The sequence below is a fragment of the Callorhinus ursinus genome, unplaced genomic scaffold, assembly GCF_003265705.2.
Source record: "Callorhinus ursinus isolate GAN/ISIS: 27379988/994484 unplaced genomic scaffold, GSC_fseal_2.0 scaffold5, whole genome shotgun sequence".
Lineage (NCBI taxonomy): Eukaryota > Metazoa > Chordata > Mammalia > Carnivora > Otariidae > Callorhinus > Callorhinus ursinus.
The window spans coordinates 63,770,538-63,797,328 of NW_027397067.1; the positions used below are offsets into that span (position 1 = coordinate 63,770,538).

Below are 26,791 nucleotides of genomic sequence, written 5' to 3' on the forward strand. Positions count from 1 at the left end.
CACACCCTGTTCCCATCGCTTTTTTTTTTTTTTTTTTTTTTTGGCAAATGTTTATATAGCTGTTAAAAAGAAAAAGGGGGGAAGAAACAGCTTTTGGGACTCACTCAACAAAACAAAACATAATATCCAACCAAAACAGATACTCCTCTCCTGCTTTGATTTTCCACCTTCTCAGACTTTAAAAAATCAGTACCAGAGGCTTTTGATTCACAGGGTGGATAATGGCAAGGACTGTGAGGTCAGCAACGTTCCGTTGTGACACCAGGAGTGACATTCAAACTATTTAACAACAGCAGAGCCACCAATCGAAGGGGGGCAGGCATGGGAAGCAAGCTCTAGGTCCCAATCAGGGGCACCAGCCTCGGAGCCGGGCCTGGGAGGCAGCCTCACCAGCTCACATGGCACTTCTCTGTCCTTCCATCGTGTTCCAGCACCCATGCCTGAATCCAGTCTCCCAAGGTCTTTCATCCAATCAAATGTTTATGGAGCACATCCTATGTCATCGTAGCCCAGGAAGTGGGTAGGGAAGAAGGCACAAGCACTCCCGGTCCTCATGGGACTTGAGTCAGTGGTGGTGATAGAAGAAAAAGGCAAGGGGACACACAAAGGATTGCAAATTGCGATCACGAACAAAGCAGATGACGAGATAAGGGAGTGGAGAGAGGGACCGACTTCATTTAAATAAACTCATTCTTACAAGGACTGTTCGGGCTGCCAGGGTTAGTCTTGTACCAGGTATCTGCATCTTAAGAAGGGAAAAACCACTAAGCCAAAGAAATAAATTGTTAATGATGGGACTTCAGCCATAAAGTGGCATAATGAGAAAATTATTTGGAGATGGCACACTGGACAGGGGTTTTTCCTAATCCCATAAATCACCTCATCTAGGAAACCATCCGGGGAGACTATTTTTAAAGCTGGCCCGAATTCACAATTACAAGAAAGTCCTTGTCTAGAAGGGGGTAAATACGGAACTGTTCAAGGAGTTCCTTCTTAGGATCAAGCAGGCAGGGAGGAAGGGCTTTCACTATTTGTTTTACCCAATTCTGTATTGTTTGAGTTTTTAATGAGTCTTTATTACTTCTGTCACTCACAAAGTATGTGTGTGTGGGGTCTCTTCTAAAGAGCTCATGTCTTAATGTATAAACCTCAAATGATTCTGATATTTCTGTATTATTTCAAACCTTAAAATTTGGGGGGTAATTTGTTATAGCAGCCATCAGAAAGTAGTACAACAACTGGGATGAGGCATTAATCTGCCTCCCACAAGTAGTGTGAAGGATTTTTATAAGCCTGTGTAATTTGCACACACCTGTTTAATAGCCAGAGTTCTTGCTAAATTGGCATTTTTTTTTTTTTTTTTACAGAATGGCAGTTTTCAGGAGTACCAGTGGAAAAAAATGAGTATCCTTCACAACAGAACCACAAAGAAAGATCCTAATGAATGAGTTTGCTAATTGATCACCATTTTGACTGGTAAGCTCTTAATGAGGACATAAGTCATCAGCTAATTATGCAAAGCGAGGGTTTGGGAGCACCACCAAGAAGGAGGCAGAGCCAGCTCATTTGCTGATCTCTGCAGACTACGAACAGTATGCACAGCGATGGGACCCAGCCTCCTACCACGGATGATTCCATCCTGTGGTCTTGATCTGCAGAGGCCTAAAATCCTAAAAAAGTTGTGGTTCTGCTTACTTACACATAGTTCAAACTAAAATCACGACTTCACTTCAAAACAGAACATATTTTGTATGCTGAAGGAAAAAAGAGTCTCTTGGTAGATTTTCCAGCTGTAAAATTCTTCATTCATTCCTCAGAGCTCAACCTCTCTCTTTTTTGGAGAGCACCACTCTGCTGGTGCTTATATCTGTCCATCAGGTAAGCCATCTGCACACAGTCCAAAACCATCAGCTTTTACCACATCCTTTTCTACTCCTGTCTGCTCCTTATGGTTCTCGAAGTCCTTAATCTGGCCTCATGTTATACTTCCGGGGGCGGGGAGGGGTGTCTCTGATTCTCTAGGCTTATCTGGCCTTTTATCTCATGGGTTTCCTCAAACCCCCCCACATTAATTCTCCATCCTCACATTTTCATGTTTGTTCACAACAGAACCCCCATCTAGAATGTTCGTCCCCACTTCTTACCACACCAACCTTTACCCAACCCTTAATGTCCATGCACCTCCTCCAACTTGTCATTAGCTGCAGAATCACTTGGCATACATTTACTCTATGCCAAGCTCCCAACTGGGTACTGGGTATACAGCAGGGAAGACAAACCAGGTCTCTACCTCCAGGAGCTTAGCGTCCAACGAGGGAGATAAGAATAAAAAAGGTAAGTCAACAAATAATTCAAATTGTGACAGGTACTATATTAGTTTCCTATGGTTACCACAACTTGGTGGCTTTAAACAACAGAAATCCAGGTGCACTTGGGTGGCTCAGTTGGTTAAGCATCTGCCTTTGACTCAGGTCATGATCCTGGGTCCTGCGATGGAGCCCCACATCGGGCTCCCTTCCCAGTGGGGAGCCTGCTTCTCTCTCTCTCCCTCTGCAGGCGCCCCTCACCCCCAGGATCATGCTCTCTCTCTCTCTCTCTCGCTTTCTCTCAAAAATAAATAAAATCTTTAAAAAAAAAAACAACTCCATTCTCTTATAGTTCTGGAGGCTAGAAGTCTGAAACTAGCAACATTGAGCTAAAGTCAAGATGTCTACAGATCCGTGCCCATTCCAGAGGCCCTAGACGAGAATTTTTTCTTTGCCTTTCTAGGATCTACAGCTGCATTTTTTGCAGTCCTTGGCTCAAGGGCCCCTTCCTCCATCTTCAAAGCCAGAGAGCACAGCTTCTTCTCTCCCTGAATGCTTTTCTCTGCTTCTGTGTGAGGTTTCTCTCTGCCTCCCTCTCATAAAGACAAGAGGGATTGTGATTACATGGTGGGCCCACCAGGACAATCCAGGATTACTCATCTCAAGATCCTTAACTTAATCACATATTCAAAGACCCTTTTTCCATAGAAGATAACATTCACAGGTTCCAGGGCTTAGGACCTGATATACCTGGCAGCCATTACTGAGTTTACCACAGGGGCTCTGCAGAAAACAATCAGGATGGGAAGAAAGGATGCTGCCTTTAAATGAGGTGGCCAGGAAAGGTGAATGCCATGAGGGAAATTTAAGGCAAGAATTAAAGAATGAGAACAAGTCTTGGTCCTTGATTCTTTATCAGTGCCCAACTCAAAATATAAATGTGCATCAAAAATCAATCAAAATTCTATGTAAATAATTTGAATAATGGCGAGCTGTATAATTGTATCATCTCTATCTCATGATAATCTAGCGTACTGCCTCTTGAAATGATAAGATGGACAAAAATGACACTCATGCACATGTGGATTTGTTTTTTGTATGTTTCTGAAGCTAACTGCTGGTTGATGCTTTTGCTCAAAACTCTGATTTTTTATTTATTTATGCCTCACTTCAAAACAAGTTTGAAGAATTAAATAACTATTTGGCAATGATAAAAGCTTTTGATAAGGATATAGGCCATCAGTCAATTCACTAAATGTTCAGACTAGCCATCCAACTGTTGGGAAAATCCACTTCTTCTATTCATTTGTTGCAAATTATTGGATATTAGCCAATTGAGCCTTGAAATCTATAATTTAAAGAATCGTTAAGGATTTGTGGTTATTTTGCAAATGTCAAAGATGTGTTTTACTTGTACAGAATAAAAGATTTAAGAATTGTTGTTTTTCTTATAATAGATGCTTCTCTTTAAATATTAAATGCTTGTTTTGTCTTAGCAAAAGTAACAGCTATTGAAGATCTCTGGAATGCTGATAATGTTCTCTTTCTTGATCTAGATGCAAGTTGCAAGAGGATGTTCAATTTGTTAACATTCACCTCGCTGTACTGATAACATATGAACATTTATGCATGTATGACACTTAACAAAGTTAAAAAACAGCAATTCATTTATTGCTAGAACAATCAGAAAATGCAGTAAAACAACAAGAAGTACATAAAAACCACCATTATTTCCTGAAAATCTTTGTTGGAATGTTTCAATCCACCGATTCTTCATCTGTTTATCTGTATTGATGTGATAGATTTAAAGATGTGATAGATTAAAGACAACCCCATTAAGAGGTGGAATCTATTTCCCTTCTGCAGGCTGGCCCCGTGGCTAGTTTTGACTACCAGGGTGCAGCAGACATGATGCTGTGTAACTTTGGAGGTTGGGTTTTAGAGGTCTGCAACTTCTGCTTAAGTACACTTGGAATGCTCCCCCCTGGGATCCAGCTGCCAGGCTGCGAGCAGTCCAAATCATATGGAGAAGGCACATGGAGAACCAACGCGCTCCAGGTGACAATCCCAGCCGAGGTCCCAGCTGACAACAGTACCAACTGCCTGCCATATGTGTGCACCATCTTGGATGGGGTAACTCAGCCAAGCCTCCAGATGACTGCTACCCCAGCTGACAGTACGTGGAGCAGCAGTACTTTTCAGCCAAATCCAGTCGGCCCACAGAATTGTGAGAGATAATAAAATGGTTGTTTTAAGCCACCATCCCAATTAAAAAAGCATTCAGTAGGCATAGATATTACTGAGCATAGATAGCTGAAATTCTCTACTTGTCTCTTATTTTATTTATAAATTGATCTTTTTAAAAAGATTTTATTTATTTATTAGAGAGAGAGAGTACAAGCAGGGGGAGTGGCAGGCAGAGGGAGAGGGAGAAGCAGGCTCCCTGCTGAGCAGGGAGCCGACACGGGGCTCAATTCCAGGACCCTGGGATCATGACCTGAGTTAAAGGCAGATGCTTAACCGACTGAGCCACCCAGTACCCCTATAAATTGATCATTTAATTCATCTACAAGTTGTCTTGGTCAGCATGATGTAGTGTCACTACAGTTTTGGGCTGCCCATGAGATGGGGGAAAACTGGGCTTGGTCCTCAGGAAGTGGGATGGACCATACCTGCAAGCCTGTGGAGTGAAGGAGGCAGAAATAGAAGCCACAGAGCAGGGCCATCTTGGGAAGTCTGGATGGAGAAGAAGACAGAATGAGAATCCAGCACAGCCATGCCCAGTCTGGTTCAGCCTGAGAAAAGGGAACTGGCTAGACTGAAGCTGGAAGAAAAAGCAAACAGTTCAGGCGGATGGGAAAACATGCTACCACTTCCCCACACTCAAGCGGGTGAAAGAGCTAGTTGCCCAAGGGTCCCAGGAGAAGGAGGAGGGGCATAGCATTTAGGCTGGGTGCTGTCTCCCAGTCCTGCCCTCTCACTCTGGGAAATAATCCCGAATCTCAGCGAAGAATGGGGCCAGTTCCTGTTATCATCATTAGAGTGGTCTCAAGGTGGGAGGGGGTAGGCAGCATGTGGGGTGGGGGTGGGCTCATTACATACAATGGCAAACTTAGATGTTAGAATTTAGATTTCACTAGTCACATGAGGATGAAAATATCTGATACTCAAAGACATCTTACTTGGATGAGACAATTTGAAATTACCATAAAAAATGTAAATTGTAAGTGTGTTCCCAAAAATACCTCACAGACATCCTTACATCATGCTGAGCTTGACCCCATCTCTAACCTCATCATATCCCTCATGCTAAAAAACAAAGACCCTCATCATAAAGCCCTTAACAAAACAAAAAATACAAAGTAATGTATATCATGAACAATGCTGACCACTTCCTATGTCTCACCCCGCCCACGACTTGTATCGCGAGCCCTGCCTGGGGATGCAGCGCGAGCTCAGGATCACCAGCTATGCAAAGAACTGGTTAAGAAAGCACAGTGTTACTATGTTTTGAAGCTGCCACAGCAAAACAGCCTCCTCCAAATGAACTGCTTTGGTCACATGTTAATGGCACAGGGAAGCACTGCTTAATCATCTTGATCTGTCTACAAGATGTGCCTGCCAGCCTACATGTGTTTTCCACTTGGTTCAATCATCCCAGGCTTGTCATTACAAGCCCTCAGACGGTCACAAGCATATGGCTGTCTAGAGTAATAAAGGTGATAGCCAGATAAGGCTCCCAGAGTCCGGGGACTACTCTCTTTCCACTGAGTCTTTAAGCTTGAGGCATAAAAAGATTTCATTGAATTCCATTTAGTGTGCTTTTACCAAAAGTATGAAAGCAGCTCTTTTTGTTACTGGCTCTTTTTGTCTATTTTATGAAGAAGTGTTCTAAGCAGAGTCTTTGGTATTTTTTAATTGGCGACTCACAGTAATGAAGACATTTTCAACTACCAGCCAGTTCACCCAGATGCATGCCTGTGTGTGTGTGTGTGTGTGTGTGTGTGTGTGTGTGTGAAAGTGGAAACAACAGTTTCGCAAAAACAGTATTTTTACTGTGTGCAATGGTGAGTTTTATATGCCAGTCTGGTTAGGCTCTGGTGCACAGTTGTTTGACCCAACAGTCTAGGTGTTGCCATGCAAGTATTTTTTTAGATGTGATTAACATTTAAATCACTGCACTTTGAGTAAAGCAGATTATCCTCCGTAATGTGGGAGGGGCTCATCCAATCAGTTTGGTCCCCCAAAGAGGAAAGATTCGGTCTCTAGGCTAGGGTGCCTTCGGACTCAAGAATAGGGCTGTCACTCCTGCCAGTTTGCCAGGCTGCCCTGCAGATTTTGGTCTCTCTCATTGTGTGTGTGCGTGTGTGTGTGTGCGCGCGCGCGTGTGTGTGTGTGTGTGTGCGCGCGCACATCCTGTTAGTTCTGTTTCTCTGGAGAATCCTCATACACTATGTAAAACACAGGAGAGTTTCTCTTTCATTCTAATTAACTGAAAGAAAATTGTTTGTAATTCATTCTATAAGTAATGACTTTTAAAACCCAGTTTTATCATCACGTGATTGACATACCACAACCCTTGCCCACTTAGAGTGTAGGGGTCAGTGAATCTTACTGTATGTATAGCATTGTATGACTAGCACTGTAATCTAATTTTAAAATATTTCTATTATCCTTAGAAGGACCCCTGGAGGCTTTTTTACTCACTCTCTAGTTATCACTTGTTTTCTGAAAAGCACTGTTCAAGAGCAGTGTTTCTCAAAGTGTGATTCAGAACCAGCATCATCGCCATTGGCTGTGAGCTTGTTAAAAATGCAAATTCTTGGACGCCCAACCCAGACCTCCTGAACCAGAAACTGTTGGGGTAGGGCCCAGCCACGTAGGTGGTGATTCAAGGAACACTCCAGGTGATTCTGACACAGGAGGAAGTTTGAGAACCACTGCCCTGTGGAACATGACCTGAAAGGAGGGGGCTCTCGCCTACATGCTCGAGTGTTCTCTGCTCACAAGATGAGAAGGGACATTTGCTGAGTGCCACATTGCCCAGAGGTTCTATGGGGTTCAAGCTGCATTCAGAAATCACCCTAACAGGTCTTCTGAAAAGGGGAAAGTCAGCAGAAAGAAGTGCTTCTCCATCTGTCCACTCACTGGTCTTTGCATTTGGCGTCCTTTCTTTCTCATGGCTCATGGAGGAGCTCTCGGTACCTGAGTCTCCATCCCGTTAGTTAGGCTTCCACCGCTAAGTGGCCCATTCTCCCACCTCCCCAAATATCAACTCTTCTTGTCGCATGTGGTCCTGTCATAGGTCACTGATTAGCCTATGAAAGCTTACAAATTTGTGTCTTATATTCATGTATCCAGCGATTCCACAAATAGAAGCATCAGATCTAAAGACTGAACAACAATAACGATTTCTGGGTAAGACAGATAGAAATCAGGATTGAAAACCAGGCACTTGTGTCCAGTAAGGTGTGCTTCTTTATTCAAGCCATCACTACTCCAGAGACTATGAATACACACAATATGTATGTCATAACTTGTTACTGAAGTAGTGAAACCTTCACAAGGAGTGACATCTTGAATCTCAAAGATGAGGACCACACTGAATATTTTTTTCAGAGAAGGAGACAGAGAGGGGTGTGGGGTGAGAGGGGCAGAGGGAGAGAGAGAATCCTAAGCAGGCTCCAAGCCCAGCGCGGAGACAGACGTGGGGCTCGATCTTATGACTCTGAGATCATGACCTGAGCTGAAACCAAGAGTCAGATGCTTAACCGACTGAGCCACCCAGGAGCCCCCATACTGCATTTTTGTCTCTATTTTCCCACTGACAAGCATGCGCTCCTGGGATGGTACAGAACGTTCCTGAACCAACATTCCTCATATTTGAGGGGTACAGAGTGGGCGATGTATAAAATTCCTTCCACCTCTGTATTTATTAGACTCATCAGTGCTGACTTAGCAGTTCCCTTTCTCCAAACTGTGGAGGAGCAGCAAGAGATAGGCTGAGTCCTCTGCAGTGGACAGAGACTCAGGACCTCTATCTGCCTTCAGGAGTCAGTGTGCTCATTCCTCATAACTTGCCCTCGAAGGAGATTTTACTTACTCCATCTTCCACAAGGCTTGCCAAACTCCCAGGCAATAGCTCCAAGACTAATAGATGGGAATATGTAATCAGGACCCCTTACTGCATCTGATTATGCTTCTTCACTTCAGCTAAGAGTAATGTACATTCACAAGACCATCCATGATGTATAACCTTGGCTAGTGCTTGTTAAGTAGCCATGCTAAGCTGTGCATTTAGCTCCTTTTCTATCCAGTGCTTATTAGGGATCCCTGCTTAGTAGATGCCCAGCTGATGGTGATGAAGATGGCATCATGTTTCAGAACTGAGAATTATAAAAGGGAACCTTCTACAAAGATTCTCTCATATTTCTTAAAGTCCAGATGAGAAAAAACCTGGTACGGCTCTAAGGTAAGACTGTATGAACTGTGTATGGAATTGGGCTTTAGGGGGTTGAGTTTAATCCTGGGGTTGTGATAGCAGCCTTACAGACTCTTTAAGAGAATTGGGAACGGCGCCCTCTTCTGGGAAGCCACAGCCCTGCAGGCACACCATTTAGCTACAGAAAGCCTTTATGTTGAAGAAACCGCCCTTTCCTCTGGTGGGGTCAGGCTGCGGCCATCATCCACAACATGAAGCTTAGCAAGTACAATGTCATTTGGATTTTTCCCCCTCTAACCTCCACTGCTGGGCACCTCTGAGGAGTGCACAAACCATATAGCCTTACACAGCAGCTCAGTGAATGCCAATTGCATAAAGACAAATGGGCCAGACCAGGGCTTTGCAGTGCTTTTTATACACTTTTAAGCAATAGTGACTACTGTATAAGTTTATATTGCGACATATATATTTCAGTCCAAAATAGTACACTGCTTTTTAATTTTTCTTAGGTGCTTTTTAGTTAAAGAGAAGACCAGATTTGGGTTTTCAATAAGAAAACAGACAATAGGGGCACCTGAGTGGCTCAGTCGTTAAGCGTCTGCCTTTGGCTCTGGTCAGGATCTCAGGATCCTGAGATCGAGCCTGGCATCAGGCTCCCTCCTCGGCAGGAAGCCTGCTTCTCCCTCTCCCACTCCCCTGCTTGTGTTCTCTCTCTCTCGCTGTGTCTCTCTCTGTCAAATAAACAAATACAATCTTTAAAAAAAAAAAACAGTCAATAGGATGTTTGTGACTAGGTAGGTCTTATCACTATTTCTGGTAACCAAAAGTGGATAAAACTCACCTGCCAGGACAACTGAAGGTCACTGGCCACTCAGAGAAAATCTTCCATAAGTCGTCTTTAAAAGAAAATTGATCAAACAATATTTTCCATGTCTTATAAAACCAGGTGGTGGCAAGAATTCAACACGACAACGGGCAAGAAAGTGCTTTTAAATTCTGGAGACTTACATAAATGTCACTTCAATCTGCAAGTTAGCCAGAGTCAAGCTTAACAAGAAACCAACAGCAGCATTCCTGTTTAAATTAGGGAAAATGTAAGAATGCTCTCTATTCCTGGGGCACCGGGGTGGCTCAGTCAGTTGAGCGTCCAATTGTTGGTTTTGGCTTAGGTCATGGTTTCTGGGTCGTGAGCGATCGAGGCCCAGGTCAGTCTGCTCGAGATTCTCTCTCTCCCTCTCCCTTTGCCCCTCCCCCCGCATGCACACACACTGTCTCACTCTCTAAAAGAAATAAATAAAATCTTTAAAAAAAATAATGCTCTCCAATCTATTATATAACATTGTTACAAAAGTACTATCAATCTAGCAAAAGAAATAAAATAGGGACATAAAACATTCGAGGACAGGGGTAAAAGTGTCATATTTTAGGGCTGAGATGACTGCATACCCGAAAAACCTGAGAGGCAACTGGAAAACTGACAGAAACAACAGAATTCAACAAGTTAGCTAGGAACAAGATTAACATATGGAGATCATAGCCTTTGCATATGCAAAGTTAGTAAGAGTTAAAATAAAAAAGATCCTATGTGTAATAGCTAAAGATAAATAAGAAATAGAAAGAAGTACAAAACCACACAAAGAAAATTTTAAAAACCTAATGGAGGGACACCAAGAAAATTCAGACAAATATCCAATTCTTGGAAGGGAATACTCATTATCACAAGGATGTCACTCCTCCCTAAATTAATCGATAAGTTTAAAGCAATCTCACCACCTAAATTTTTACTCTGGTAATGGAAGACTAGATGTCTTGAAAATCCTCGTGTTACAAACACCTAAACATGCTGGACAAAATTGGACATGAATGAATATCTGAAAGCCTTGGGTGCAAGAAAAAAAGAACGAAGTGATGTGAAGCAATAAGTTGATGCTATGACCAAGATGGGGATAGAATGAAGGAGAGGTAATTGTCTCCATAACCCAGAACAGGTTTTAGCATCACGTAGGATTAGCTACTGCACGGCTCTGTGGGTGGCCGTGCCTATAAGGTGAGAGGTTGTAATTGATGTCTCTGCATAAATATGAACCTTTTAAGGGCTTCAAGCTAGTGAAAGAGTTGATAGAAAGAAAAAAAAAAAACCTGTCTTCACAGCATCCTATAATTTGAATAGGATAAAAGGTCTCCTCTGATACTTTATAACCACAGGCTGAGAGGATTTGTGAGGGTCTGTGGTTGGTATTTCTATAGTCTACATGATCTGGGAAACCCCAAGCAGGGTAATTATCATAAACATTGGCCTGAGCCACTGAAACTCTGGCAGCACCGGGTAGATCCTTCTGGATAAAGCTGCCCTGTAGGGACACACCTTTAACCCATGTACATGGTATTCCCACGGTTAAACACCCAATGGAGATGAGTTCACAGTCCAAAATTTCAAAGCACATGTGATGAAAATCCTCCATGAGAATGAGTTAACAGACACATCACATGGGGTTCTTAGACCATTAAGAACTTGCGGTATGGGCTAAATTGTGTCTCCACCGGCCCCTAAGTCCATGTGTTGAAGTCCTAACCCCGAGTATCTCAGAATGCAATTGTATTTGGAGACAAGAGTTCTTTAAAGATGCAATTAAGGTAAGATGAAGTCATCAGAGTGGGGCTTAATCCACTATGAGTGTTGTCCTTGCAAGAAGAGCAGATTGAGAGACAGACATACACAGGCAGAAGAACATGTGAGGACACAGGGAGAAGACAGCCACCCACAAGCCAGAGAGAGGTCTCAGAAGTGCGAGAAAGTAAGTTTCCGTTGTTTAAGCTGCTCAGTCTGTGGTACTTTGTAACGGCGCCCCGGTAAACAAACACAATGCACTATAACACAAGAAAGGACAGACATGTGGTGAAGTCTGTTTAAAGTATTAGAAGCCATACACGGAATAAGACAAGGACTCTTGCTACAAAACGAAACAAGCACTAAAGAAGTGTTTCAGGAGAAAAAGAAACTGAATCCCAAGGGAAGGAGTGGGAGTAGAGAACAACGGAGAGCAAAGAAACCAGTCGACTTATGTGCAAACCCAAGCCAGTATCACTGCTGGATAACGGAAGTGAGGACCGGTCTGGGGAACGTAAAAGGAGGTGGGAGATAAGACCGGAACAAAGTAACATGGAAGACAGAGTGGTGTGAAAGCTTCCTAAGATCCTTGTATTTGAGGAGAAGGGGTTAGAGAAATTAATTGTTTGGATTTTAAATCATATACACACATCAAAAATTAAAAGGTAACTACTAAAAGGACAGATAAAGACTATATGATTTCCAAAACAAGTAGAAAGGAAAAATAAAATAAGAGGAAGAACAAAATAAAAAAAAAAAAGTGGGCAAGAAAAAAACAACAGAAAAAGCAAAGATCGTAACATAGGAAGAACTCTGTCAAATTGCCTGCTTCCTTCTTGTGTAGTTCATGTTCCATGTTCCTTAAACTGAGGGAAGTGATGGGGTAGACCGCGTATACAGCTCTGTGCTAGAGGGTTTCTCTCACCAAAGACTGCTGTGGCCGATCAAGTGACCACCTGCCAGCCAGACTCCCACCACCGTCCAGTCCGTCTGGAGCAGGATGCCCTGAGCCATCAGAAGAGTCTGCTGCTGCTAAGGTTAGCAGTTCCAACCCATCCTGCCTCCCATCCCATGGGAGCCACTCTTGCAATATCCATAATCACACTGAAAAATGAATGGAAAATAGTGTTCACAATGAGCACACATTAATTTTTTTTTAAAGGTTTTATTTATTTATTTGACAGAGAGTTAGAGAGAAGAGCACAGCAGGGGGAATGGCAGAGGGAGAGGGAGAAGCAGACTCCCCACTGAGCAGGGAGCCCGATGCAGGACTCGATCCCAGGACCCCGGGATCATGACCTGAGCCGAAGGCAGACGCTTAACCATCTGAGCCACCCAGGCGCCCCACACACATTAATTTTTCAAAAGAAAATTTGTTTTAAAAAAAAATCACCAAAATGGCTGAAAACCAAACCAAATCAATCCTCTCATATATTCTTCCTCCTTTTCTGCGTGGGGTGGGGAGGGAAGAGATGTGTCTCAATTTATGTCATATTACATGTCTGTGTGCATGGACATTCCAGCAATGCTAGGCTACTGCTCTGCGTGATGTCTGCCAATCTTTGTAGAAAATACTTGAAAAATTGGCTCTATACTCTCTGGAATCATAGCACGGACCTGCTGCCCCATGAGAAAATATGCATCCTTCAGGGTACCAGAAGTGAGACTTACTAAATTCAGATTTTCCACCCGTATCTTTTCTTTTGGAATACTCCATGGGGCCGGACCAAGGTACTTAGCCCACCTGATCTCATAATTAATCACAGAAAGACTTATACAATTATTTAATCAAATAGGATTGTGTTTGGCCTTGCACGGTTTCTCTGTGGATCACTACTTGACTTTGAAACTTCGCACTTTGGCATTTCCTTCATTAATCAGCTACTTAAGGACAGGGACCATGTTTTGCATTTATAGCCTACTAACACCCTTGAGCAAGACTGATCCTATAGCAAGCAATCAACTAAAATTTGCGAAATTTTCTTAATAATGCTAAACAGAACACTTATGAAATTAATGCCGGGGCGCCTGGGTGGCTCAGATGGAAATTAATGCCGGTTGTTATTAGTCCTATCCACCACTCAGGAATTAATTAGATCTTTGCTCATGGTCACTTTTAGCCACCTACTGGCGAGAGAACAAAGAGTGGGAAAAAAGAGAGAAGCAACAAAATCAAATGTTATCAAACAGCCACTAGAAGCTGGGGGTGGGGGGAGTCAACAAAGAAACTAGAACTATTATTTTTAATTATTTCTGAATATTTGCAGAGTTGTTTTTTTTTTTTTTTAAGAAAAAAATGTTCCCTATGACAATCTGTGAAGAAAATTAAATCAGAGAAAGAATACCTCTGAGACACAAAGTGATGGGAAGCCAACTCCCAGTTACCAAAAAGGCAAGGCCAGATATGTGGCAATGTTCCTTCGGGTTTGCTGCAAGGACCCTTAGGATAGTTTTTTTCTTCTGTGCGTTAGTGGAGTTGGTTGGTTTTTACCTAATGACACCTCCTTCAAGGTTAGCTCAAATATCTTCTTCGTACAGCCTTCCATGAGCCCCTCCACACAGTGAACGTCCGGCTTTCCATTAGATTTCACTCCTACAGCACCCAGATCATGGTGTATGTAGCTGACTGCTAACTGGACAGAGCACTCGAGGAGAGCGATCATGCTTATTTTATGTCTCCACCTGCACAGTGGTCCCAGGAATAAGAACAACAACAACGACAATAATAGTAACAGCAACAGCTACTATCACCATTAATGAGATCTCATTATAGCAGATGTTGCTATGGTCTGAATGTCCGTATCCCTCCAAAACTCATATGTTGAAATCCTAATCCCCAAAGTGATCGTATGAGGAGGTAGGACCTTTGGGAGGTGATTAGGCCATGAGGGCAGAGTACTCAGGAATGGGATTAGCCCTCTTATTTTTTTTTTAAAGATTTAGTTATTTATTTGAGAGAGAGAGAATGAGAGAGAGAGAGCACGAGAGGGAAGAGGGTCAGAGGGAGCAGCAGACTCCCCGCTGAGCAGGGAGCCCGATGTGGGACTCGATCCCGGGACTCCAGGATCATGACCTGAGCCGAAGGCAGTGGCTTAACCAACTGAGCCATCCGGGCACCCTAGCCCTCTTATAAAAGAGATCCCACAGACGCCCCCACCTTCCCCCATGTGGGGATACAAGGAGACATTTGCCACCCAGAAGAGGGCCTTCACCCTACCCACCTGGCACCCTGATTCTGGACGCCCAGCCTCCAGAACTGTGAGAAAGGCATTTCTGTGGTTTATAAACCACCCAATCTGTGTTAATTTGGGTACAGCAGCCCAAAAGGACGAAGATAGATATAATTAGCACTTTGCATAGATTATAGCATTAAATCTTCACAAAACCTTTATGAAGCGGCAATATGCCTTTTTGCTTTTCTTTAAAATGGAGTTCAGAAACATGAAAGTAGCTGCCCGGGTCATATAGCTAGTAACTCATAAAACCAGGGTAACTAACTTCTTCTTTAGCACAGCATACAGGGGCGGTTATCAAACCTCCTTGCGCATCACGATCTTCCAGGACTGGCGGCAAATGCATATTCCCAGGCCCCGACTCTGGAGTTATTCTGATTCAGTAGGTTTGGGGTAGGACCCAGAAAGCTGCACTTTAACTAGCACCATTCCCTCTCCTGGTGATCCTGATGGAGCTCCGTAAACTACTTTCGAGAAACACCACAGTCTGCTGCTTGCTCACCAGAGGCTCAATCAGTGATGGTGAATGAATGAATTTAACATTTATCAACATTCATACAAAATAAGAATGTGACATTTTTCACATCTGTCTCTACATGGGTAAAGATGGAAAATTATAGTGGTTGAGATGGATTTAAGAACCATGGCATTAAACATACTCATATGGGGGTGCCTGGGTGGCTCAATCGGTTAAGTGGCTGACTTTTGGTTTCGGCTCAGGTCATGATCTCAGGGTCCTGGGATTGAGCCCTGCATCGGGCTCCATGCTCAGCGCAGAGTCTGCTAAAGTTTCTCTCTCCCTCTCCCTCTGCCCCACCTCCTACCGCCCACCCCCGTGGCCTGGCTCATGTGCTTACTCTCTGTCTCTCAAATATATAAATAACTAAATCTTTAAAACAAAACAAAAACACAGTCAAATGCACTTCTTTATATCAGGCCTTCTCAGAGCCTTTAATATAAGCAAAATATTAATGGCAAAATACAGCATTTCCTTCAAAGTAATTTTTTAAAAGATTTATTTATTTGAGAAAGAGAATGCATGAGCAGGGGGAGAAGCAGAGGGGGAGGGAGAGAGAATCTGAAGCAGACTCATTGCTGAGCATGGAGCCCAACATGGGGCTCAATCCCACAACCGCAAGATCATGGCCTGAGCCGAAACCAAGAGTCAGAAGCTCAACCAACTGAGCCGCTGAGCGCCCCTGCTTCAGTCATTTGGTCATGGATTCCATTCCTTCCTTTACTCTTACATGACCCCTTTAAAAAAAAAAAACACTGTAACAACAGAGTTTGGACAACAGTGTCTTGGAAAATTAATCATCACTTACATTTATATGGGGCTCTGTAGTTTACAAAGTGCCTTCGCATGCATTACTACCATTACCATTTCCAGGGGTGGATGCAGAAGCTCAGAGAGACTAGCAAGAGTTCACCTAAGAAGAAAGAGCTCACAAACGCAGTGTGAGCATCAGAACTGGGTCCCTGGGCTCTGTGTCCACTGTTTACCCAGGGCACCATGCAGGCACACTTCTTCCCCATACAACCTTAGCACTTACGGGAAGCTGTGCAATATAGTGCGAAGCTACTCACCTTTCCTTTGCCTCAGTTTTCCTATCTGTGAAATGAGGCATCTGGAACAAATTTAAGAGCAGTCCCTGGACCAAAGTCTAATAGCTATCTTTAGTAGCAAGGCTCTTACACTCAATTTTCATAGCTCCTTAGTGAGTCCAACAGCAAAAAGGCGTATTGCCGCTCCTTCCTGGTCACCGTGCCAGGAACTCTGGGTGCAATAAGACAGGCACAACTCCTACTCTGACACAGGATTATGTCTCACAGAGCGTGCTGGCAGAAATGTTTGTGTGCAACTGCCTTTTGAAAAATTGCTTCCTAGGCCAGAGTAGCATGCCCTTTTGTGCCCTGGCTCTGGCCTGCCATCTCCTGGAGGGGAAGAAAAAAAAAAAACGAACTAGACAACACAGCGCTGCCTTGAAATATCACCAGTGTCCTTGTGGTCAGTGCCACATGGCCATGCCCGAGGCTCTTAAATCTGCCGTTAACTCAACAGCCAGCCTGGAAGTCAGCTTCCCTTTGATAATAAAAGTGATTACCTGACTCTTTAAACATTTCAACTTTCTTCCCCATTTCACAGTTCATAAAGCATCTCTCTGATGTGGAGGGATTTTTTTTTTATTTAAGAGGAGCTAGAAGACAGCATTTTTTTTTTCCACCTCCTGATCGCTTATGACTTCCCATAAGCTACGAAATGGTGATTCTGCAACACAGCTCTTCTCGTTGCTCACGTCTGTTAAGATGCCAGTGCGCAGGGGGTCTTGCTGCCCTCCTCCCAGCTTCATCTCATCATGCGTCTGGCATAAGCACTGCCAGAGCCTGGGTTCACATGGGCACCACACAACTCATGAGCTCTACGTTGGTATCAGAGCCAAGAATCAATGCGACGCATCCAACAATTTGTTGGAGCTTGGGCCAGAGTCTCAGCTGAGGCCTCATCAAATGCAGGGGTCAGCAGCTTGGCATCAGCTCTGGTGCACACGCTGAGGACACTGTGCTCAGAGTAGCCTTTGGGGATGATGACAAATACGGGGCCTCATTAAAAATTGAGGGGAGGAAAAATCCCTTTGCTGGACCCATGGGCCTTCACGGTTATCGATGTGCATTTCTGCTCACATGAGGAATGTATTGGGTTTATCACCCAAAATAAGAAAACAAGTGGCATTATCATATTTCCAGGAACCAAACACCATTCATCAGGGATCCAAGCAAGCAGCCCCAAGGTCAGGGTGAAAAGATTTAGAGCATGTCTCTAAATCCAAATGTTATTTCTATCCTTTGAATGACATAAACTGGTTTAAATCTAATGGAGGTAAAATGATTATAGCATGTGTTTCTCCTTTCTGTTTATTTCCTCCCTCCTTTTCTTCCTTCCTTTCTTTTCTTTCTCTGTTCTTCTTTCCTTCCTACCAGTTTCTTCCTTCAGCTCTTACTAAAGAGCCAGTAATAAGTAGGTCTTTAAGGAACTAACCGTTCTGGGGCGCCTGGGTGGCTCAGTCAGTTAAGCAGTCGACTCTTGGTTTTCACTCAGTTCATGATCTCGGGGTCCCGGAATAAAGCCCCGCATCCAGCTCCCCAGTCCTCGCTCAGCAGGAAGCCTGCTTCAGGACTCTCTCTCTCCCTATGACCGTCCCCTAGCTCACCCGCGCATGTACACGCATGCACTCTCTCTCTCTCAAATAAATAAATCTTAAAAAAAGAAAAACTAACTGTTCTCCCCAGAGTGGGGCCTCTCAAGTCACCCCCTGCCATGCATCATTTGGCACATAAATCCTGCTCGTACACTTCTTATCACCCCTCCTGGAGGACAACAAACTTTAGTAGGAGTGGGAAAGTTATATTAGGAAAGAAGGGCTTCCTCAGATCTCCATGCCTGTCATGTTTCTAAGTAATGATTTAATAGGACATTTTGGGTAGGACTCTCATGCTTTTACTAACAGTTTCCCTTTTCGTCAAGGATGGCACAATGAGTGGATCCCTTAGAGATGATTAGTGGACCCAACATGGGTGTTTAAGATTAGCTCGAATTTTGTAGGCCTGGTTTAAAAAAGAAGAAACAAAACAAAACAAGAAAAACCTCTATGTTCAAAATTACAGAGCATGCAGGGCTCACATTTTCATAAAACCACTTAAGAATGAAAGGTCAAACTAAACACTCCAACACCAAGAATCAGCTTTCTTGTCAGCACAATTCAAAGAGGCGCTTTTATTCTCCATGATCACACCTTTCTTGGCAGAATCCCAATAAGCACTTGGCACCATGACAACCATGAGGCAGGCACAACATCTCGGATGGTGTCTGTGTCCTTCTTGAAAGGGAGTGAGGCTCCTGCACAGCGAGGTGGCCCACACCTCTAACCTGGGCACACCTGCACCATGGGCATGGGCTCACTCATCAAGACAACAGAACTCCCCTGTGCTCTGGTAGTCAAGGGCTATAGAATCAGTGAGTTCTCAGGAGTGCTGAGGGAAACAGACAGGAAATCACTTCCTAAAGCCCTAATGCAAATATTTCATTGGGCTATGGTTTGAATGTTTGCATCTCCCCTAATTCCCATGTTGAAAACCTAATGCCCAAGGTGACAGTATTAGAAGGTGGTGTGGGGGACCTCTGGGAGGTGATTAGGTCATAAAGGTGGAACCCACGTGAATGGAATTAGTGCCCTTATACAAGAGACTCCACAGAGCTCCTTCACTCCTTCCCTCTGTGAGGATGCAACGAGAAGTCTACAGTCCGGAAGACAGCCCTTGTCTGCCCATGCTGGTACCCTGATCTTGGGCTTCCAGCCTCCAGAACTGTGAGAAATACGTTTCTGTTATTTCTAAGCTACCCAGTGTATTTTATGGTATTTTATTATAGACAGCAGCCCAAACAGATCAAGACAATTGCTTATAACTTCTGCAGTTCTAAGTTATCAAGAAAGAACACTGTTGTGGGAGAGACACTGAAGTGTTCACTTCTAAATCTATTTGGGTACAATACACAAGGCCCTGGGCTGTATTTCATAAGAAGCAATATGCAACAGTTCTCTAACTTTTTAAAAGAAGGATAGTCGTGAGCTTGCAGATTTACATTACTGGGTGAAGATGGAATTAATAAGTAGAGCTCACTAGAACTAATAGCAAAGTAGAACAGAGCACCTGGCCCAGTGGTAGGCACTCACAAATGCTGTTGAATTATTTTCCTTAAGAATTTATGCCATTCAGCTTCATCATGCATTTTGGGTGTGGCGTCCCTGGTGGTCAGCCTCAGTTGGCACAACACCGTGCCCAACTATATTCCAAGGCTCAAGACTCACCTTCAGGTACCTAGTTCTGAGAGGCAGGAACCATTGTCTAAAGGGATGAAGGGTGCAGAGCTGAGCCAAGCAGGGTGAAAGTGAGAAATAGAACACAGACCAAGAGGGATGCCCATGTGACTCTAGAGTAGATTTTCATACGTTGCTAAGAAATTGTGTTTGAAGGCAATTCCAAAGAAGAATTCTAAAAATGCAATACAGCAGCATACGAGTGAAGGTACAACTGCCTGAGGGTGTTGCTGAGAAAGGCAGCATCACCTGAATATATATATTCAGCGCTCCAGCCACCCAAGATTAATGGCTATTCTTAAATGAGGCCATGCATTATGCACCTTGAAGCTTTTGCACATGCAGTTCCTGCTACCAAGAAAGTCTTTCTTTTCCCCATCTTTAAAATTCCACTTAATACTTTTCTTATGCTCCTGGGTGCAATTAGCAGATTACTTCCTATGAGCCCTTGCAGATTCAAGACAGAAATTTAGAGCATGTACATTTGAAATTCTCAGTTTCCACGTCTATCTTTCTCATTTGTCTGTGAGTTCCTGGAGAACATCTTGGTATTTCCAACCCACTGCCTTGCCCATTATAAACAATTATCTAGAATAACTCCCCTAGCCCCTTACCTTCACATTCCTCATTCCCTTTATAGCACTTTTATCTGGATTGTTTGTTTTCTTGTGTATCATCTCGTCTGCTGAAATGCAGGCTTCAGTGCAGTAAGAACTTGTCTGACTTGCTCACTGTTCTATTCCTAGTACTTGAACCTACTCGCATGTTGTATGTGCTCCACGGTAATTTACTGAATGAATGAATTATAGGTACTAAATAATGTTTATCGAGTGAATGAGCAAATAACTAATCATGCATTTGTTTTTAAGAATCACTAAATTATTTATAATCAAAAAGATTTTCAACCCCTAAGATGATGTAAACACAGATTCCTGTGACAGTTTCATTCTGGACTTAGAGCTGTTGGATTTTAGATAAAATTATCTTTCAATCCAGTTATTCAAGCTAAAGCTATAAAGCTTGAAATGGAGGAAAAACAACATGGCAGAGGGTCCAATGGTGGAAAACCAAGTTCCAGAAGAAGATGGCTTCTAGGGGCACCTGGGTGGCTCAGTCAGTTAAGTGTCTGCCTTTGGCTCCAGTCATGATCCCAGGGTCATGGGATCCAGCCCCGAGTCTGGCTCCCTGCTCAGTGGAGAGTCTGCTTCTCCTTCTCCCTCTGCGCCAAGCCCTTCTCCACCCCACCCCCGGCTTGTGCACTCTCTCTCTCAAATAAATAAGTAAAACCTTAAAAAAAAAAAAAACTTGGCTTCTAAAATTCTCAGGCCTGCTTTCTCAGAATAATATAAGGGTACAGGGTGAGGTTTCCAGAAACCTGAATAACTAGCAATTCTTTTTAAGGCTCTCTTTTTGCTAAAAGAGAAGTTTAAATATAGGGACATCTGGGTGGCTCAGTCGGTTAAGCGTCCGACTCTTGATTTCGGCTCGGGTCATGATCTCTGGGTCATGAGATGGAGCCCTGTGTCAGGTTCTGAGCTGGGCATGGAGTCGGCTTAAGATTCTCTCCCTCTGCCCTTTCCCCCACCACCCCCGCACTCACGCGCTCTCTCTCTCAAAAACAAAACAAAAAAAAGCTTAAATATAAAATGGAGAAAACAACAAAATGCAACTTTATGTATTAGAACCTAAACTTTGAACGAATACTTGTTCCTTCAACTTCTGATCTCTTCTAGGGAAAAGACAAAAAACAGGAATTATGAATACATTATTTTATGTCTTTGCTTGAAGTTCATTTTTACACGTTTAGTTATTTAAACTTTAGAATGACTTATTATTTATTGCTTTATTTAATCAAGTTTATATAAACTTTAGAAAGGTGTTTTTATAATTTAGAGTTGGTTAAATATGGAATTACCCCCATAAGCTTGATAATAGAGTCTTAGTTAAAATTACACATATATATGAATTTTATATTCTATTTACAGGAAAATTGGGATTGATTTACAATCAATCAATTGTACTTATGACTTACGACCTCTTTTCTAGGCATCATGTAATAAGCTCCTTTATTTAAGGACTTTCTTTGTGAAATTAAAAAATAGGCTAACTATAAATCTTTTCACTTTTTGAAGACCAACCCAAGTCTGATTTTTCCCATCAACCTTTTCCTAGAAACCACAATTTATGCTGTTCTTTCTCCCTTCCTAACTTCGGCAGCACTATTGTTGGGTATGTATTTTTATTCTGTTTTCAATCTACCACAGACAGTAGATCTTTGGCCTTCATGGATTTAACACAGTTGTTACTGTGCGTGACCCTGAATGCTGATGACTTGCAGTCATTTGTGATTTTGCTAGGGGCCAGTTCTGAAGGTGTGGGCTGGCTGCCCTCCCCAGACCCGTCAGTTTGGCTCTGCTGTTCCCCTCCTGCTTGATGTCATTAAAGACACACCCACACACCATACGTGTACGCTCTACTCTGTTTCTTTTTGGAAAATGGCCTAAAAAGGCAAATGATAGTACTGATTATGAAAGGGATGGTTTTCTGCCAGAAAATAATAGAAGTTAGAGATAAATTAAACAATAGAATACTGATTTGGTAGTTCTGAGTCACACAGTGAAGTCAGTAATTTGGTGAATGGGCCAGGGCAAATCCTTTTTACCACATTTAATGAAAGAAAATATATACATACATTTTAGTAGCATTCACAGTTTGGGTATTTCTAAAGGCCTCTATATACATCCCACTTCAAAACTACTGCTTAGAAGAGAGAAATACCTGCCTTCTTACACTGCTTTCAATTTACGGCCCGCACTGTGCCAGACGGCGACACAGAATATTTCATTTAAACCATATAAATTCTCTTTTGAGGTAAGTATTAATGTCTTTTTTATAGACACAAAGGATCAAAGACTTTAAAAAAAAAAAAAAACTTGCCTAAAGTCACTCAACCAGTGAGTAACAACGCAGGGATTAAAATGCAGGTAGGTCCCCAACCGAAGCCCTGCTCTCCCAGCCTCTCTATCCTGCTTCACCAGCCTTCCCGGCCTCCCACACGCTCATTCAGTTAGTTCTTATCGGATTATTTGACTCTGACCTTATTTCAAGGTTCCCCAAATTCACCTTAGCCAAAAGGCTTGGTTCCTGAATTCAACAGCTTAGATAGAGACAATTACAGTGTCCAGTGTGTTCACACACACACACACACATACACACCAAGGACATTTTATGTGTTCTGAGCACTGACACTATTAACTTCGTGTTGTCTTTGTGTCGTGTGTCTGTGTTGGCAGATCTGGGTACACAAAACAAAATGTTCATCTGCAGTTTTTGTGAAACACAGACAGGCCTACATGCTCCATCTTCACTGATGGAATCCCCTGACACATTCTTTTCCCATTGCCTCTGATAAAGATCGGGTTGATTTGCATTTCTCCCTTTCAAACCCATTACTGCTAATGAGCAGAAAGCAGCCCTAAGGTAGACAGCTAACCAGGGAAAAGGAAGTACAGTAAAGCGTCTAGGGAAGCTGCAACTGAGAAGCATCAGAGTATGGTTCACACAAGATGTAGTCCGTCTGTACGTGGAACAAAGAAGAAGTGAGGAATGGGGGGGTGGGGGTAGGAGAGGGAGGCTGGAGAGGCAGAGGAGCTACACGGTCGCATGTTTTGTAAGCCAAAATAAAGTCTCTTGACAGACAAGTGCAAGAAGAAGCATTGTTCGTGCTATCCGAGAAGTCTTTCGGGACAAGAGGAAAGTGTCCATACTAACTAGGGCAAGAGAGGCGTTGGCCAATGGGTCATCATGACCAGAAACCAACTCTCTTCGCGTCTTCCCTTCCTGATACTCCCCAAGGTTTCACTCTGTCATTCTCTTATTTTCCCAGAAGTCTCTTCCACCCTTTGATCTTTTCTAGAAGATATTCCCAATCTCTATCCTGACCTCCCATCTCACCAAAGTTCCAGACAGCAGGCCCCCATGATCCCCAATGGCGAAACAGCAATAAAAGGACTGTATATTTGCCGAATTCTGACTTGTTCTTAGGACACTTTACATGGATGGTGAGGTATACCTGGGCGGAGCAAATCACACCCTGGGCTGAAAATCAGAGATACATGAATTTTAGTCTCACACTTCATGCAAACTAGCTACATGATTATGGTCAAGTAACATAAAATTGCCAATTCATATTTTGTTATTTTTTTCTGTCCCTCCTAGCTCTAAAACTCTGTAAGAATATGATTCTTAGAACCCATGGAATAAGTAAGGCATGTATCTGAATTGTGTTATTTACATCTGAGTCTAGAGCCCCCCTTTTCTGACTTTTAATCTAGTGTTCTCATTAGGAAGGATGATAAATTCATAAAACATAACAGCCACTCAAAGACCATCACTCCTGCATCTCACTCAAAATTGAGAAGCTTTCAAATAAGGGAATCCCTAAGTTTCACCGAGTTTATGGTCCGAGAAGTCTCATGTGGAAAGACGATTTTTTAAAACACAGAAATGAGGGTCAGGTGCCCTGGGTTGTCCTCTCCTCTTCCAAGAAAGCCCTGTTGAACATGCAAAGTGAGATTGTACTTTATTCTCAGCGAAATCTATTGCAGTGTCTACTGGTAACAGCAATACATTTCTGGCTACTACCACTAGTCCACTGACTCACTCATTTGACAACACAGACACTGTCTAGGCACTGAGGCAACTGGCCTAAACAAGAAACTGCCTCTTTTCTCTGCAAGGTTGTACCTGTAGGACCAAAACAGATCAAGGAATATTTTAGGGTCTCTCCCTGAATCCTTATGAAAGGGACATGAGTAAGAGTAATTCTGAGAATCCTGCTAGACCTCTGAGACTCCATAAAGACCCTCATTTTCATCTTGACTCAGGCCCTATGTCAATATGGATGTTCTTAAATCAGACTCTAGAACTCTAGATACATCTGTATTCTTCCTCCTAATTCTACATAAAATCAATAAAGGACTTCAAACTTCATCACTTAGCTTCAGTTTACAAAACCTGAAAATACCAACCTGAAAGAATTTCAGGATGAAAAATGAAACATGTGAATTTGCATTGCATTTGTAATACTGCAGCCTAGTCCTATTAGGAGTAATAAAAAGCCCAAGCCAAAAATGTAAGGCTGCAAAGGGACTCTGAAGATGACACTGGGAATTTTTAAGGCATTAAAAAATAATTCTTCCATGCTGTGGGGAGAAAGTCATGAATAAATGCCAGAGTGAGTTACTAGGATTTGAATATAGTTGTCAATGAAAGGAAACTTCTAGGTGGTGGCTAGAGCCCCCTGCAAGTCCCAGAACTGGCTACTCTCGGTATCTCTTTGCCCCCTGAAGATCCTGTGTACGTGGGCTGGAATATCTTTCCCCACGTGAACACACAAGGGATTACAGTAGATATTGTTGGTCCTCTGCCAAAATTCCCTGTTCTAGGTTGGAGCCTTCAACCTTCACATGATGTGAATAATGACAGCCCACAGTAGACGCCTTCTCTTCCTCTAGAGAGCTGCCCGTGGCAGACAGGAGTGGCCTCTCTTCACCTACAGCCAGTGGCTGACTCATACGGAAATATAAAATCCCAACTCTTCCGTGTAAGGTGGAGGGGGCTCTGTGCTGCCCTTCATGCTCCAGAGCCCCCTGTGGGATTGGGATGAGGCTAGACTCAGGCTGATAGTACATCTTTGCTTAGCTTCCTCCCCCACATCTCTTGCTTCAACCGTTGCCTTACAGGTTTCTCCTGAGTGTCCTCCCTCAGTAAATCCCTCCCCAAGAATTGCCATCTCCAACTTGGCTTCTAAAGAATCCTAGGACACTGATCAATGTATCGTAAGGCCTAAAATTTCATGTACTGCCTTGACCTCTTTGAGCCTCCCAGGGCTCCTGCTCTCATCAGATATGCCCACCACCCCAGTTCCCTGTACTCCCCCTAGTCCTTACCCTAATGGGTTTTACTTCTTGGACGGCCTGCAAAATGATTCAAACAAACCAATCCCATACTCCCATGGGAACCAGAGCGCATCTCACCCACTCGTTACTACAAAGCCTGTCTCACTGTCCCTGATGTTTCTCTCTGCCCTCTAGTAAACCCTGTGTGGTCCGGCAAGGCTTGCAGCATCCTCCCCAGACCCTGGGTAAACGTAACTCATGAGCTGCTGCCAGGTTCCTCTGTCCCATGTTCGGTGTCATGAGTTCTGCCATCTCCTGCTATTTACAGTGGGGATCTCTCCCTCACCAAGGGGGTGAATAGGAGGTGACTGGAATAATCAAGTAATGGAAATCAATAGGAAAATCTTTTTTTTCTTTACTAAAGAGAGGGAGTTTTTCTGGAAGAGATCTATTTCATAAAGGTAGGGTGATCTGCAATGACCAATAAGATAAAGTTTAGCAGAGTGTGCTGGCCATACAACCAGGCACAGAGAGCTTTCAATCTTGAGTTCTACACAGCTCTCCCAAGAGATCAAGTAGGGCTTATATGAATTTGTGGGAATCAGCCCTACAGGAACAAAATGGGCAGTGCTGATGTGTCCACCTTGGTGACAATGACTCCCATTACTAAATTGCACTGTGAAGTCACGCAGAAAAGTGGGCATATTTCCATCCTTCCATTATAGCTGCCTCTCTGCCACCTACCCACCCCAATTTTAGATCCCTGATTTTTCAGCGAATGGAAGATGGGGGCAATGTGCATTCACTCTGGCATGTTTGCTCGCAACACTTGTAGTGAAAGACTAACAGGAAGATAACCAAGCTGTTGCTGGTTTTCCTCAGTCTTGCTCCATCTCAGACGTGATTCACTCAGGAACTTGATGACTGCCTTTTAAAGCAGCACAACAGGCCCATTAGCACTTAATTGCATTAATAGTCTGTGTTTCCTAGCCTAACAAACAGTCTTGATTTAGGGATGATGCAAGTCAGGGGTAGCTCTATTGCTGCTTATCAGATGGGAGTTCCCTCAGGTCAGAGACTATTTTCTCCATGGGAAGAAGTGGTGGGAAATTCCTACGTAGGTGATTTTTAGGCAGATGGTGGAGCTGATATATTTAGAGGCTCCAGAAATATCGTTCCTTTAATTACACTGTCAAGATCTTGATTACCAGCAGCCTGTTTCACTGAGGCCAAGGCTATTCTACATTTGCATTCGAGATTGCTCTAAGATCGTTGGGCAGTGCAGCTACAGGATGAAATTACTTGGTTGGTGATATTCATGTGGATTTGGGGGGTGGGGGGATGAATAAATTGCTATTGTTGGAACTGAAAACTAATGATGGTCTAGTGAATTATGTGAGAATATAGGGAAAATACATTGACAGATGG

General features: G+C 43.2%; 1 protein-coding gene and 1 long non-coding RNA gene across 2 annotated transcripts in view; one reads left to right on the forward strand and one right to left on the reverse strand.

Moving 5' to 3' along the window:
• Positions 1-26,791, reverse strand: part of SNTB1 (syntrophin beta 1) — a 234,321-nt gene that overhangs the window by 62,662 nt on the left and 144,868 nt on the right. The window lies entirely within an intron of this gene.
• Positions 658-3,960, forward strand: LOC112823351 (uncharacterized). Its single transcript, XR_003208006.2, has 3 exons — positions 658-719; positions 1,368-1,476; positions 3,863-3,960. It is a non-coding gene; the product is annotated as an uncharacterized lncRNA (long non-coding RNA).